Raw genomic sequence first — 14933 nt, 5'->3', positions numbered from 1 at the left:
AGCATGTTTAAGAGGCATTTGGACAACGTATTTTAACTTTGGTCAGCTCAGAAGGGCAGCTGGACTAGGTGAACATTGTAGGTCCCTTCCAACTCAAAGAGTCTGTTCTGTCCTAATGTCTATTCTATGCTATCTTTTCCTTCACCCGAGTATAAGAGCAGGCTTTCTTCTACAATTCTTGAGCAGAGTAGATATGGATCAGGAAGGATCCCAACTGTGTGGTCCTGGTCTCCTGCACCAGATCCACCATGTACAGACCTGATCCTACCATGTAAACCGGCACCCTCTTTGCTCAGATCCTCAGAATACTCTCCAAGTCACCTTTCCACGTGGGTAACTGCTTTCCACGTGGAACTGTTTTGAACAGTTAACTTCTCTTGCTAAGCCTTTGTTTTCCAGGCTCCCTAAATGGGACACAAGTGTCAATTTCATGATGACACCTCCTGTTAAAGTGTGGCTTTCCTGTTTCCTGGGAGCTGAGCTGTTTTGGTAAAGTGCAAGGAGATGCCAGTCTGCCAGGCAGAGTCAGGCAGCTGTGGCAATGAAGTAATGTCTCCTGTTTTCGTCTTGGTTTTGTCTTGTGGTTGAAGGGCTAGGTTCTGACGTTAGAGGAGGGCAAAACCAATTCAGACTGTTCAAGGACAGTGAAAAACATTCAGAGCTATTAATCCCAAATTTGATATTTTACTGCTCTGATGTATGATCCTTTGGGGATTTAGTTGTAGCTATTGAAGAATTTATCTCCCTTTATAGCTGGGTGAAAAAAATGTTTCAGTGGTGATACCTTAACTTGGATGCAGCTGCGTATCAGAGTCCTCAGCTGCTGTGGTTCACAGCCTGCTGTGAAGCAAAATCATGGGCATGCACCGTGTGCCGCACAGCCGTGACATGGAATGTTCTGCTGCTCTGCCAGAGTGGCAGCCTCTTACAGCCAGGAATGACAAAGCAAAGCCGGGAAATAAGCACAGAATGTGATGGGCCCCTGCTTTGAGCCAAGTCTGATCAGTTTGTGCTCTATTTTCTTCTTGTTTACACAAGCAAGTGCATCAACTAGCATATGCTGCTGCAGAGAATATCCTTGTCACCACTGAGACATGGATGGTACGGTACTATTGACCACAAAGACACAGGAACAATCCCCCAGCTTTTTCTCCAGAACAGCAAGATGTGATACAGCTGGCCACTAGCAAAGGCAAAGGGCTTTGAGGAAAGGACTAATGTGTTCATGGAAGTAGCTGAATGCAATAATTATTTCTTCTCAGAGACATCTTTGAGATTACTACCTTGTATCATCTTGTGCAGGTCTGCCTGGGTGTGTGGGGGTTTTGTTGTGAGGCAGTTTTTTGTGGTTGTGGGAGAGTTGTGCAGGAGGCCTCTTATTTAAAAAACCAAACTTGCCAAATACATTTATCACATTTCTTACCATAGTAAACTTTCTGCAGATACCTTTTCACTTACACACCAAGCCTGATTGCAAAATCATGGCCTCATCCCAAGATTTTCCTCCAAAAAGAGATACCACATTGTGTTTTGGCTACAGAATAAGTAGTTTCATATTTACAATTTTTAAAAGGTGAGCATCTGGACAAATACAGACTTTCTTGAAATAGGTTTAATCAAAAGTTTTGTCTTTGTTCAGAGCATCTGGAAGGAATGTGATGACCATTTTCTCTCCCTCTCTTTTTCATTGCTTTCATGAGTATTTGCTGCATTCTCAGCCCCCATCACAGTCAGCATTGCTCTGTCTGTCAGAAATTTCAATTGAATGTGTTGCTCTTCCATATAAAACCATACAAAACTCCTGATGTTTTAGTCTTTTTACACAGCCTGCCTTCTAGTCACTAGAGGGCAGTGTCTCTCTGAAGCACAAATCAGTGTTAAAATCAGTGTCTTACTATCATCGAGTTGAGACAAATGAGCTCGATTAATTTAATGCTGAATTCTGTTGCCAAAAAGGAGAGAAGAGACCATGGGAGAGGTTTCTAATAAATAGGAAGACTTCGGTAAAAAGTCTCTAAACTCTGGAAGTCACTCTAAGAGCCGGAATATGGACTTACTGTCTCTGATGGTCTTGCAGTAATTCCCAACAGCCTTCGACTGGGAAAGCACTAACAAGCAAAGTGCAGGCAGGGTTCTGGGAAGGAGGGAATTTGCAGGAATAGCCACTGCCCTGCTCCTTTAAGGTCCTGCCCTCTCTCTATGGAGGTAGGCCATGACTCCCATGTGTGCCTACCCCTCAGGCTCTGTCTCCCTCCTTTTTACGCCCTCCTCCAGAAAAAAAAAAAAAAAGAAAGAAAAAAAAAGATATTTTCTCTGAACAAGTTTTCTGCTGCCACCCCTTTGGCTCTGGTGGGAATGGTCATTCCTCAGTGCACATCAACTCTCTTTTAGTTCATGGAACCCAGGTATACCCAGAGACCATTACAGACCATCTATTCACCCTCACTTATTCTCCATCTTCAGTTTGAAATGATGCCCAGCAATGAAGTTAGGGCACCTTGCAAATTGTGTTCCCAGTGGGAGCAGCCTGGCTTCTCTGACCAAAGCTGGGACATAGACAGTGATAGATAACAGGATAATTCAGCCTTCACACTAAATATTTTTCTGCTTACCAATGCTAGGATTTCTAGTTTTGAGGAGAAACATATTTTTTATTATACCCCACCCCCACTCATCTGAGGTCCTTGCAATGTTGCATGAGATAGTGACACAGCAGCCAGTGCTCAAATCATGGTAAGAGATCCCACTCACCCTATAAGGCCAACCTGTGCCATTACTGTAGGAGGTGCCCTTGACCTCTGTGGGATCTGACTTCTCTGGCTGGAATAATAAGCACAATTTCAAAGCAAATTAAACAGCACCAGATAGCAAATGTGTTTTAGCCTGTTCTGACCCAACCCATTTCAGGACAAAGAAATGGACAACACTTCCACCGTGTTACAGGTACTTGTCAGTTCTGCTCCAAGCAACATCTTTGAACTGAAAGAAAGGACAGGATCAGCACCTGGCTTTGAAAGCATCTCCTGGATAGGTGATGAAGAATGCAGAGATGCCACCAGACACCAAACCTATGGAGAGTGCAGAATGTATTTTTCACAGGAAAGATTCTCTAATTTACCATTAGCATCTTCACAAATACAAATTACAAGGAAACGCATTAAGGAAGAATTAATCAGATTGAAAGGCTTTGTAGTAATTAGAAAAAAGAATTGCATCTTCATAGGCTCCCCTGGGTGGTGGTAATTACCAGCTGCACAACTGTGGTTTGTGCCACTTAAAAGATTTCTGGACTAAAAATCTTAGTATCTTTTAGTTTCCATTCTTAGAGAAACCACTGTTGGAATCAGGCAGCAACACAGGCCAAGAGCTCCGAGAAGCATGAACTGAGCCTCCTTCAGCCTGGGAGGGCACCACTTTACATGCAGGGTGGTCCAGAGTCTGATCCTCAACCATGGTTCAGTTGCATCTGGCCCAGCACATTTTTCCTGTTGCCTTGGAGGAGATGGATACCATTTGTTACCCAGCAACGTGAACAGCCAAACCTCTTCTGCCCCAGCTGCAGGCAGCCTTACACCCATCTGCTTCTGCAGCACATCCTAGCAGCAGAGGGCAGGCCATAGCCCCTTCTGGTGCCAGTATTGTCACAACACAGGCAGGGGACATGAAGGGCAAGCCTGCATGCAACCAGGGAAGAAGTTTGGTTAATTCAGGAGAGCTTAAGAAAGTCCAGTTCCAAGCTAGTAGCGAACCAAAACAAGAATGCAGCTCAGAGGAAATCTTTAAAAATCCATGGTAGAAATTGCTAAGGAAATGAACATCAATGTTGAATTCCTGGGATCCCATTTTAAAAGGGTGAGGACATGTAGCTGGGAGGAATGTCATCAGCCACTGAATTAATCTGCTGCTCTTCCTGGTCCTTTCCCCCAAATTAACCAAGAGCTGTTTCAAAGGTAGGTAAATACTTTGGCCCTGGCTCCTGAGGCAGGCAGATTATTTCAGACCCACACAGATCATTAGGAGCCTTCTTTGAACTTCCAGCCTAGATGTGTTCACAGCCAGTGCAGTCTGGCTTGTACAGATCAAGCTGCTGCTCACCTTCCATAGGGTTTGCTGTCTGTGCAACCATCACAAGGGTAACCATAAGCTCCCCTGCCTTCAGCTGAGCGTGACCCCATGTGCCAAACTCTGTGGTCTCTTTTTCTCACATAAAACCTCTGTTCCAGTGCTGCTCTATACTGAGTGTAATTCATCTCTGCACAGATAACCAGGGTGGTTTGCAGCCTTCCAGATGGAGCCTCACCAGTATCTGCTGTAATGGCATGTCACGTTGATAATACTAATCCCTGCAGTATATCCCCTGTGCTGAAGAGGAAAGAACACACAAAGGTCAAGTTCCCTTAAAAAATAACTGCAACTTCAAAGGAGGAGCAAGTATCATCAATTATTTCCTTTGGCAAACCAGGTTAGGCTGGTTGAAAGGCTTGCTGTGGCCTGGTTGTCTTGGAAGTGAACCATATTCCTGGGGCTATGGGCCAACAGCTTCATCATCTCCATAAGACCTGAGCTCAGGCCAGAATCAATGAGTCTGCTCCAGCCTGTTCCTCTCTGCCTTCCCCAGGCAACAACCGGCTCTGGCCTGTAATTCTCCCACATTTCTTCCCCTTGAGTTAGTGGTAGACACCATTCATCCTTGTAACACATACCCAGCTTTTACCACTAAGCTGAGGAGTTTGGCTGTTTTCTAGCTGTGTCATTAAAATGCCATAGACTGGAGAGGCAACAGATCAGTGACCAGAGCTAATAGCAGCAAAAAGGATTAAATGAACAATAGATCTTGAGTGTAATTTATGAATGCCATTAGCCACTGACAGGGAATTACGTTTTGGCTGCAGTTCTGAGGGGGAAGGGTGGGTCTTATCTAGGCAGGAAGAAAAAAAGTGTCTGATTACATTTGGATTAACAAACAACTATATTGATTTGCCATGTGATACATCTTAGGCTTTTATGTTTAGATCAGATGTAATAACATCTGGCCAAAGACAAACTGTATTTTCTCTATCTTGTATTCAGACCCTCATGGCCAGACAACGTTGTGGTCACGTCTCACAGCTGCCAGTCACCGAGCATCTGCCACCCTGCCTGACAGAACACAGTTCTCCATCAAAACTCTTCCAGAAAGGCAGGTCTTCTCTTAGAGAAGAGAGACAACTTTAGTTACATCAGAGTTTCCTTGTAGCCCATGCCCCACATCCTGGGGATGGGACTGAACAAGCAATGCCTTTGTTTGCAGTGTGTCTTCTGCCTTTCATTTGATAGCCGACACAGTATCTCATTAAACTGCTTAGCTTGGCAGCTGGGGCCATTTGTTATAGTGTGATATGAAGGATCATAATCAGATTAAACCTCAGGATCATATTGTGGAGACAGAGATTAGACTGGAGAAAAAAGAGAAAGTTTAATTTCATTTGACAGTGCAGAGTTGCCTCTGCTTGGGGTGGTAAGGAGGGTAAAAAGTGATTGTGGAGGCTCAAGCCTGAGGGGATTTTTTTCGATGCCTCCCTGCTCAGTTTTGAGCAGAAGGGTTTTAGCACCCACTTTGAAATAGGGAGTAGCTCTGCAGCCACTAGCCCCTCACTGCTTTCCTTCCCAAATGAGGGCCTGAATAGGGGGCTTGCATGGGGAAGGAAAGTTCAGAAGGTGTAAATGATGCCAGAAGCCAAAGCTTCATGTGCACAGAAGCGTGGTACTTCTGGGAGGGGGTTGCCCTTGGGATGCAATGCACTTAATTATCATTATCTCTGTGCTGGAGGCCCAGGTCCTTGACTTGAACTGCTGTTCCCCAGTTCCTTCCTGTTCCAGTGCATTTAGCACAGCATCCTATGAGACTCCAGCAATCTGGGGACAGGAGACACTATCCAAAAGTCAGCAGGAGCCCCACAGTAAGAATATACATCTAGGAGGTCTTCCTGTGATCTCCTCTGAGCTGGTTTGGCTAGTATTAGAAATAGCAGTAAGAGAAAAGTTGGCAGGTTGGGAAAGGCAGCATATAGGTGGATTTCTGGCATCTGTGCCACCAGAGAGAAATGACCACAGGTCAGAACAGCTCAGTCTCTGTTGTGAGCCCATTTAACAGACAGGTCTCAGGAAAGACCCCAGCTACCACCAGCTTTAGAATCAAACTCAGACCTCTGCAGTTCTATCCATGGACATCCCATCATCACCAGTGAAAACAGTGGGAATATATAAATATTCACATTTTCAAAAATGGTGTCTAGGCAGAGTCCTATCCCAAATGAAGTAAACAGATGTCAAAAAAAAGGAGAAAAAGGTGGGTATATAAATTTTTTACAACTGTAGCTAAGACCATTGTAAGTTCTGTTCCTGCACTCCCTCTGTTACTTGTTCTGGAGATATACTTAATGAATAATATATTATCTCACTGGCTTGATCTTTTGCTCAGATATTGTACCCTCTTTCTTCTCTTTTGTCTGCTCTCCACTCCCCAGAGACTAAGTACTTAAGGGCAGGAGCCTGGCATACAAAGATCTTCAGTTTCATTGTGCTTCCTGAAACTTAACACAATGCAAACCCTTAGCAAAACCTCAGAGTAACAAAGGAGATCCTGATCTGAACAGCTGGAAAGACAACAGAGCCTTTCCAGCCACCCAAGATAACTCCTGGGGTGATAAGGAGGTACCTGGGGAGGAGCAGATGGATGAGTGCTCCTTGCGAGTGCCACAGCCATGCAGATCGCTAATGACATCCCCTGGTTTAGGATGATGAAATGGCAGCATGCAGGGGATGGCAGTGCCAGATGCTCTATATGGCTTCGGGGATATCACACCCGACATTAACAACCAAAAAAAGACGGCAGCAGACTGTCTTCCCCTCCTGGTGCCTGACAGAAGGGCATTCGCACAGTTGGAAAGCACACACCTAGCTGTGACACTCCTCAGCCTTGCAGCAGCGTGGAGTGATTCTCTCTGCTTCTCTCTGCTTCCTCCGGGACAGACATAGTCCTGAGCTGTTCCCAGGGCTTCTGCACAGTATGGTGACTTTGGGCAAGCTCCTGGACCCAGGAGGAGCCAGGGGAGCTGCTCAGGAGGCAGAGCCTTTTGACAATACTTGGAGGTTTTTCTGCTCAGCCTACAGCCATGGTGGGAGTGAGGCAGGAGCAGAAATCCTGCTCTGACTGGCCAAGCCCACCCCGGGTGTAGTGGAAGCCTGAGAAGTGTTGTACAGGATGACAGTAACTGTGTGCCTCCAGGAGCTGCTCCCGCTCTGGCACCACATGCTCCCAAAAGTATCCCTGATGATGAACGAGGCTGCTTCCAGCAATGGCACCTCGAGTCTTGATGAAGATTTTAATAAGTGGTGATGATCATATGCAATATGCATATGATAGGTGTTCTATAATGTATGCACCAATCCAGCCCGACCTGGACTGTGTTTTCCTTCATCACTCTCTAGAGGTACACAGGCAGCATGAATTTGGGGCAGAGCCCAAGCTCTCTCTGCCTGTGCTTCCAGCTGGAACTGAAGGCAGCTGCCCCTGTAAGTACAGTGCAAAATGAAGTGCCCAGAGGAGCAGACCAGTCAAATGTTGTCTTCCTGTTGCCCTGGTGACTTTGTCAGCTAAGGTAGCCTGTGCTCAGGTGCTGTCCTTGTGTTAAAGGCTCCTAAATGCAGTGATGCTGCTTGAGCCCCCACGCAGAGAGGCCCTGGTCCTTACTGTGCCTCTTGGAACTGCTGCAAAACAAGAACTTATGTGGAAGTGTTTTCATTTAGGTTCCTCCAGGCACTGAGAGAGGGGAATCTGAGGCACAGTGGTGAGACATTAGAGCTGACAAAGTCAAACCACATGATACACGTGGATTTGGGACCTATGGCAAGGGAACACCTAAAAACACGGGTATCAACGCTCTGGCAAATTGAAATACTTCAAGAGCTGTTAAAGAAACCCCAAAACATGATCAAAGACCTAAGATGATCACTGGTCTTCCTGTTGCATATGAAACAGCCACATGGCAAACTGGGCTGATGGAGGTTGGGATGTGACAGAGGTCAGGATGTGGGGATGGCTGGGGTTTGGAGGTGGCAGCAGCCTCATCATGCAGCCTGGGCAAAGCCATTAATGTGATCCCAGCATAGAGAGGCTGTAGCAACTGGTTGCTTTCATTTGCTGGGATTTAACAAGAGCAAAGTTTTTCCATTCAAAGTGGAGGACCACTTCCCTGTTTGTGTTCCAGTACTTAACATTCCCCTTTTGCTTAGGAAACCACAGCCGAGGCTGCTCCTGGTGTCCTAAAATTTAATCTCTGAACCTTCAACCTACAGTCAAAACAAGAAAATAGAAAATGACATTTCAACAAATAGTCACTGTTTACATCCAAAATATATGTGATTTATGAAAAGCATGCTAGCATCCAAACCCAGTGTTTGCTTCCTGAGGTCTGTGTAGCACCTGGTTAGTGAATAGGAGGGCACTGGGGGCTTGGGGTGTTTCTCTAAACAGGAAACATCTCAGAAAACAAATAGAAGTTTTGGCAACACTCAGTAGTTGTTGAAATACAGCCTAAGGCAGTCAGGGACAGCCCTAATATTCATTTCTGTTTTACCCAGGGCACTTCAGGCATACCTCCTTGAGAGGCTGGTCAGGTACCCACAAACTTGCTGTGCTAAACCTTCACTGGAATTTCACACGAAACTCAAGGGTGTGAACAGGTGCATTCCTTTCTCAGTTCACAGAGAGACTGATCTGGTCTGTGACCAGTAATAAAGGGAAAGTGTAATATGTGCCAGAGTCTAGGCCTTAGCAGGCAGAAGCACCAATGTCAGCCCAGCAAGCATCTTATAATGCTGACAGCAGGGCTATGTGGGAACAATACGATGATTCTTACCTATGTGCACTGGACAACAGCTCAATCTAGACCTCATTCTATTAGAGGCTGCAGTTCAAACTTAACTTTGATTGATTTTTTTTTTTTTCCAGTGATCTGCTCTTACAAGCTGGAAAAGCCATATAACAAGGCCTGGTCAAATGAAGTGCAGGGGCTGGGGTCTCATTTGAAACACTTGTAAAACAGACACATGGTAGTGCTTTGAAAGATGACCATTAAAATCAACAGGACTCCCTCTTTTTCTTCCTTCAATTTATCACTGCAACATCCTCAAAGGGATCTTCAGACCCTCTCCCTGGCCTGGGTGAGACAGGAACTGAACCCATATCAGCCCTTCTTGAGAACTTGGAAGAACTGGGTAAAACTTGAGCTGGATTTAGCAGGATTTTTAAGGTGAGGGATCTGTAGTTCTTCCTTCCAAGCATGACTATTTGGCACAGGTAGAAATGCGCACCATTTTGGGAGGAGGGAGGGAGGTGTAATTGTGGTGTTGCATATTCCAGGCTTCTCCTTACTTTTATTGGTGCATAGGGAAAAAGGATGGCCTGTGACTTGTCGAAGGTGGTACACAGACCTGGACCCAGCTCTCCCAGCCTTCTGGCCTGACTCCTTAACGTGTGCTGAGCTGTGAAAGTCATCTGTGACTGCCTGGCTGCTCTGTAGGCAGAAAAGCTGCTGCTGCTGCTGCTTGTGAGGCTGTGTTGTTTTTCTCTCTGTGGGTATTTGATACCATTAATGGTATGGTTTCCTTTCTGTTTGTTTGCTTGTTTAAATCCTTCTTGGTGATTATAGAGCCATCTCTTGCCAAAGTGCAGTGCTCTGTCTGCACATTTTTTGTGCCTTGGATGTAAATATTATTTAGAATAGTTTCTGGCTGTAAATGCTGGAGTGTCATGAGGAAAGCATTTTTTATGCCACTGCCTCGGCCTCTGTTTCAAAAATGGTCCCTGCAACAGGGCAGTACTGACTGACAAGGTTGTATTCCTCAGACTGATCAGAAATAGCAGTATTTGCAGTAATTCTATTCCTCTGGCTTGGGCAGGAAGCTGTGCAAGTGTCTGGACTACTGTCACTATCTCCCCAGAAACACAGGGGCAAGATGTCAGTGGATGCTATCACACTATCCTGCTGCAGGGAGGCGACACTTCTCTGCCCTCCCTTCTGCTGCCTGATCCAGCCAGCTCAGGTGGGAACCCTGCCATGTGTTGTCTGTGTCTCAGCTCCAGAAAAACACCAGCTGTATTTGGGGACAGTTTCTGCACTGCAGCCGCACCTCCAGGTGAAGGGGGTATTTATTTCTCCCCCATCAGGGGCAGGGCATCACTCTGGCCCCGCTGCTGGCAGCTGGGTGCTCTGGTGCCTTCAGGGTGACAGTAGGTGTGCAGCTTCAAGCTCTGTTCACAGCCTTCCAGGGAGAGCCCTTCTTGCTCTCCTTCCGTGCTCCTGAGCTTGCAGGGTCTGGTGTGTGCGAGCTGGCGAGGGCGCAGGTCATGCCCTACATCGAACGCATGTCAGCTGGTCCCGTCTAGAGTGTCACAGTGCCATCCCCCCGCTTCCTCCCCTGGATGAGCTGCAGGCACTGGGGAGAGGGGGCTGGGACGCTGCAGGTTGCCTTGGTTGTGTCCTCCCGTGTGCTCCATGTCTCTCTGGTGTGTAGGGAAGAAGGTGCCGCCAAGTGTCCTGCTCTGTTTCCTTTCTTTACTCGTGTGTTGCTGTATGTGCTGCAAGCAGCTCCCCAAACCCTGTGCCGCAGTCCTTGTGCAAGCTTTTCCTCTGGCTGCAGTGTTACTGGAGGAAGACTGGGACAGAGAGGGAAGCACGATAACGGGAGGCACTAAAGTGGCTTTGTGACAGAGAGGCGCTGGGGAGGGCCAGGAGCTGTCGCAGTGGGAAGGCTGAGGACGGTCTGGGGGATGTGGAGGCAGCCCCGAGGATCCCTCTTCCCGCCGGGGATTCTGTTTGCGGGAGCTCGGCGGCCGCTGGGGTGCAGTGCAGCCCCGCCATCCGCCCTCCGCCCGCGGCTGGGCTCCGGCACCGCCTGGGGCCGCGAGTGCCCGCGGCACTTCCCGGCTCGGGTACCCCTCTGAAGGCATCGGGGTGGCCGAGGGCTGCTTGAGAATAGCAGTCCGGGCACATATAAACCTCCTCCTTTCACCCCAAAACATGATGTGGGGAGAGTGGTCCTCTGTGAAGTGTGCCTTAGGAACAAGCCCCGCTCGTGGGGAGTGGCAGAAGGGGCTGGGGCAGGTAGAGCTAATCCTCCATCCCGTTTTAAGGAGGGGGGTCCTGGATTTGGGACAGTCCAGCCCCTGGCAAGGCAGTAGGTACTTGCCCTTCCTGGGCAGAAGCCAGGGGTGATCGTGTCTGCACCCCTGGGCAGACCTTGCTCACACAGGTAGTGCAGAGCATTGCTTCAGACATGGGTACCTCCACATGAATCTTCCTAAACAGTTTCTCGCACAATTTAATTTCATCTGAAGGTGCACAGGTTTGGGCTTTTTTTTCCCACCTGCTCTGATCCAAGCCTAAATTTTTCTCTGCGTTAGCTTTGCCAGGATGACTGAGCAAGCCCTCCCTGGGCAGCAAATGTGCCCATTGCTCCATGCCTGCCCTGTGTCCCTCCTTGGCCCTAGCCTGGGCCAAGAACATCATGTACCTGCTGGTGGGTGGTACTCATCAGTGATTCTGCTGCACTGTTATGTTCCTCAAGCCAACACCAAAAGTTGTCCATTTTCTTTTCTTTTTTTTTTTTTTTTCATTTTAAATGAATGCACTAGATTTATTGAGTAATGGAAACTTTCCATTCCAAATGACTCGAGTTACACTGGAAACCGAAACATTTAAATATTTCTCATCAGTCCTTTACACAGCTCCCTCACATTCCTTCTCTCTGGAAGGGCTTTTAAACCCACAGATGAACTGAGACCACTCACTGCCCCCTGCTTCACCAGACCATGGTGCAGACTCCAGGCTGCTGAGCACAGCAGCTGCCCGTGCTGGGATCAAGGTGCCCTGAGGCAGCATGGGGTCCAGGTGCAGCCAGGCACTTTGGATGCAGTCGCTAGTCCTAAAGCCAGACTTTTGGCCTGTGATGGCTGTATGTGCCTCCTTGAGAGTGCTTGCAATCAGATCCACTGGGTCCAAATTCCTTCCCACCCGCCCAGATACCAGCTCAGGAAGGCAGTGGGTGCTGTGCAGTCCAAAGGAAAGTCCAGGCACACAGGTAGCTGGCGTAGGGGGATGGGGGTGTCCTTTAATTGCTTAGCATGGTGCTTCTACCCTCCTGCTCTGATTTGGAGCACCTCATGGCTCCCGTGGTCACACAGAGCAGTCCAACAAAGTCAGGATGATGTTGTGTGCAAACTGTAGGCAGTACCTTGGATCTGCTTTGAGCTTCATCCATCTCAAAAAGCTTGTCTCTAAATGGAGTTATTTCAGAGTAGAGGAAAAGCACTCACACTTTTTGCTACATGTTACATTACTTAGGCAGAGTAATTATCATGCAAATACTACTTGCATCCAAATAAATTGCTGGGCAAGGGCATGCCCTGTGTCAGTAAGTCAGCCCTACCCTGGGTAACATGATTTTTGAAGATAGTGCTTCCTGGGACAGGCAGCCAGGGCACAAAGAGCATTGGGCTGTTGGTATGACTCCCTTCTGGCAGTCAGCACAGCTTGGCTCAGCCCTGGGGACAGCACCTGTGCCCTGTCAGCAATCCCTCATCCTGCCACCATCCCCAAACCTGCAGCAGCCCCTGGGTGCAGCTGGAGAGGGGTGGTCCCTGCAGGGATACCTCTGCTCCTGCGCACCCTTGCAGCACAGCAGCCAGCCCTGCCCAGTGTGTAAGGTGATGGGGTGTGGGAAATAGGATGCCAAGGGGGTCTGGTCCCTCCAAGTGCCTCCCAATGAAAAGAGTCACAGTAAAAATCATGTTCCCCTGCTTCAGAGAGGACCTCTTGTGAGCATGATGGTGTGCCGCTGGTACACATGTCTTCTGTCCCATAAGGCAGATTTCCAGTACCTAAAGGAGGCCTACAGGAAAGAGGAAGAGAGACTATTTGCAAGGGCACATAGTGATAGGACAAGAGGAAATGGCTTCAATCTGAAACAGGGTAGGTTGAGATTAGATACTAGGAAGAAATTCTTTACTCTGAATGGTGGTGGGGCACTGGAACAGATTGCCCAGAGAAGTTGTGGATGCCCCATCCCTGGAATGTTCAAAACCAGGCTGGACAGGGTTTTGGGCAAACTGGTCTAGTGGAAGGTGTCCCTAGCCATGGCAGGGGGGTTGGAACAGCAACCAAACCAAACCATTTTATGATTGTCTCTGTCCTCATGTCATGGGCAGGTGCTTTTGGCTGCAGCCATGAGGACCACAGAGGATAAGCATGGCCCCATTGCAGCCAGCGGGCTGAAGATGGTCCATCCAGCTGTGGGGGGCCCAAAGTGTTTGGCCTTATCCTGGTGTGACCAGATGACTCATGTCCCCCTGGTGTTCTGAAGAACAACAGGCGGCATTGGCCAGCCAGGGTGGGGCTGAATCACTGTGGCCAGAGCAGCTGTATGCAAAGTGCACCAGGCCATCTCGGATCCGTTCGCAGCAGGAGTGCCGCTGCAGTCAAATCCCTGCGGCCGTGGGCTGGGTGGGAGCAGGAGCAGGGGCGGGAGCTGCGCCACAGCAGGAACAGCATCGGAGCAGCGTGCTGCCTGTTGCAGCGCGGCTGGAGACTTGGCTCTGCCCGAGAGGTTAAAACAATCCCTCCCTGTCCTTCGGGGGGGTTGATTCCCCTGTGAGAAACATCGGCTTGGACAGGAGATTTCCGACTGAAGTGCTGCTTTGCCGCAGTTCCATAGGCGATGGAGAGAGCGAGTCGTGATTGATGATTTATTTCCCAGCCCCCCCTTCTGAGCCCAGGCTCTGTGTATGCCATTTGCTGACTTCCCCTTACTCCGCACCCAGACCTTCTTCTGCATCCTGCTGGGGTTTTCTTTGCATTACATACAGGGCAGCTTTTAAATCTGGGTAGTTTCCCTCTGATAGTAATAGTTTAAAAAGACAAACCAACCCAAAACTCTTCCATTTGAGCTGTTTAGTACATCAAACCTGTATCAACCATCACAATTATTTGTAAATTGCTTCTAGGGTTTTCATAATAAATATTATCTCTCAAAGCCTGAAAGAGAAGATGAGAGACCCTGCTCTTCATCTTAAATTTAATAGAAACCTTGATTTTGCTGCGTGGGTGGCTGCACTGGGCAGCACTGAAGAACACCCACAGTTACTAGTTATTCCAGTAAAGCTCCATATTTTCATTTAAAAATAATAAAGTAACTTTCCAGGCCTGGGCTGTGTGTGGGGGAAAGTGTGAAAAATGAACCTACAAGCCTCACATTTTTCATACTAAGCAGCAAATAAACCCCCTACAGATTAATTTTAAAATAAAATCTCGACTTTTTTTATCCACCTTCATGACACTTCAAACTTCACATATGGGGTTTTTTTATTAGTTATTTTCCTCCTTCCTGCCTCTACCCCACCCCACCCCAAAGCTGGGAAGCTGGCAATAAAAAGGCAGCCATTAATCCACCCATCAAGTGGTTCTGAAAATGTGACCTGTGGCCATGTAGCTGAGATGGATGGTGGTGCCAGGCTGGCTGTGTACATAGCCAGGGAGCAGCCTTCTATATTTAAAAGGCTCATATGGTGGTCAGAGCAGAAAATAAGACAAGTGAGTCTGTTAATTAGGAATAGAAAGCCTCAGTCCCTGCAGCTCTGGTACACATCACACTTTCCTCTAGCCCTTGACTTCCTCTCCACCCTGGTTATTCCACCTTTCTTGTTTGTCTTACATTTGATTATGAGGTCTTGGAGCAAAGGCTTCCTTGTCGCAGCAGAGCAGAGTAGTCAGCTGTAATGGCCTTTTCTACTCCCCAGGTCACTTAGAGAGCTACTCAGTGCTTGATTCCTGACTCACATTGATGGAGAGCTAAAAATAGTGGCCTGAAAGACTTAGCAGCTCTGGTCAGCTCCT

This window comes from Coloeus monedula (assembly GCF_965178545.1).
Source record: "Coloeus monedula genome assembly, chromosome: 3".
Lineage (NCBI taxonomy): Eukaryota > Metazoa > Chordata > Aves > Passeriformes > Corvidae > Coloeus > Coloeus monedula.
This window is presented reverse-complemented; position numbering follows the sequence as displayed.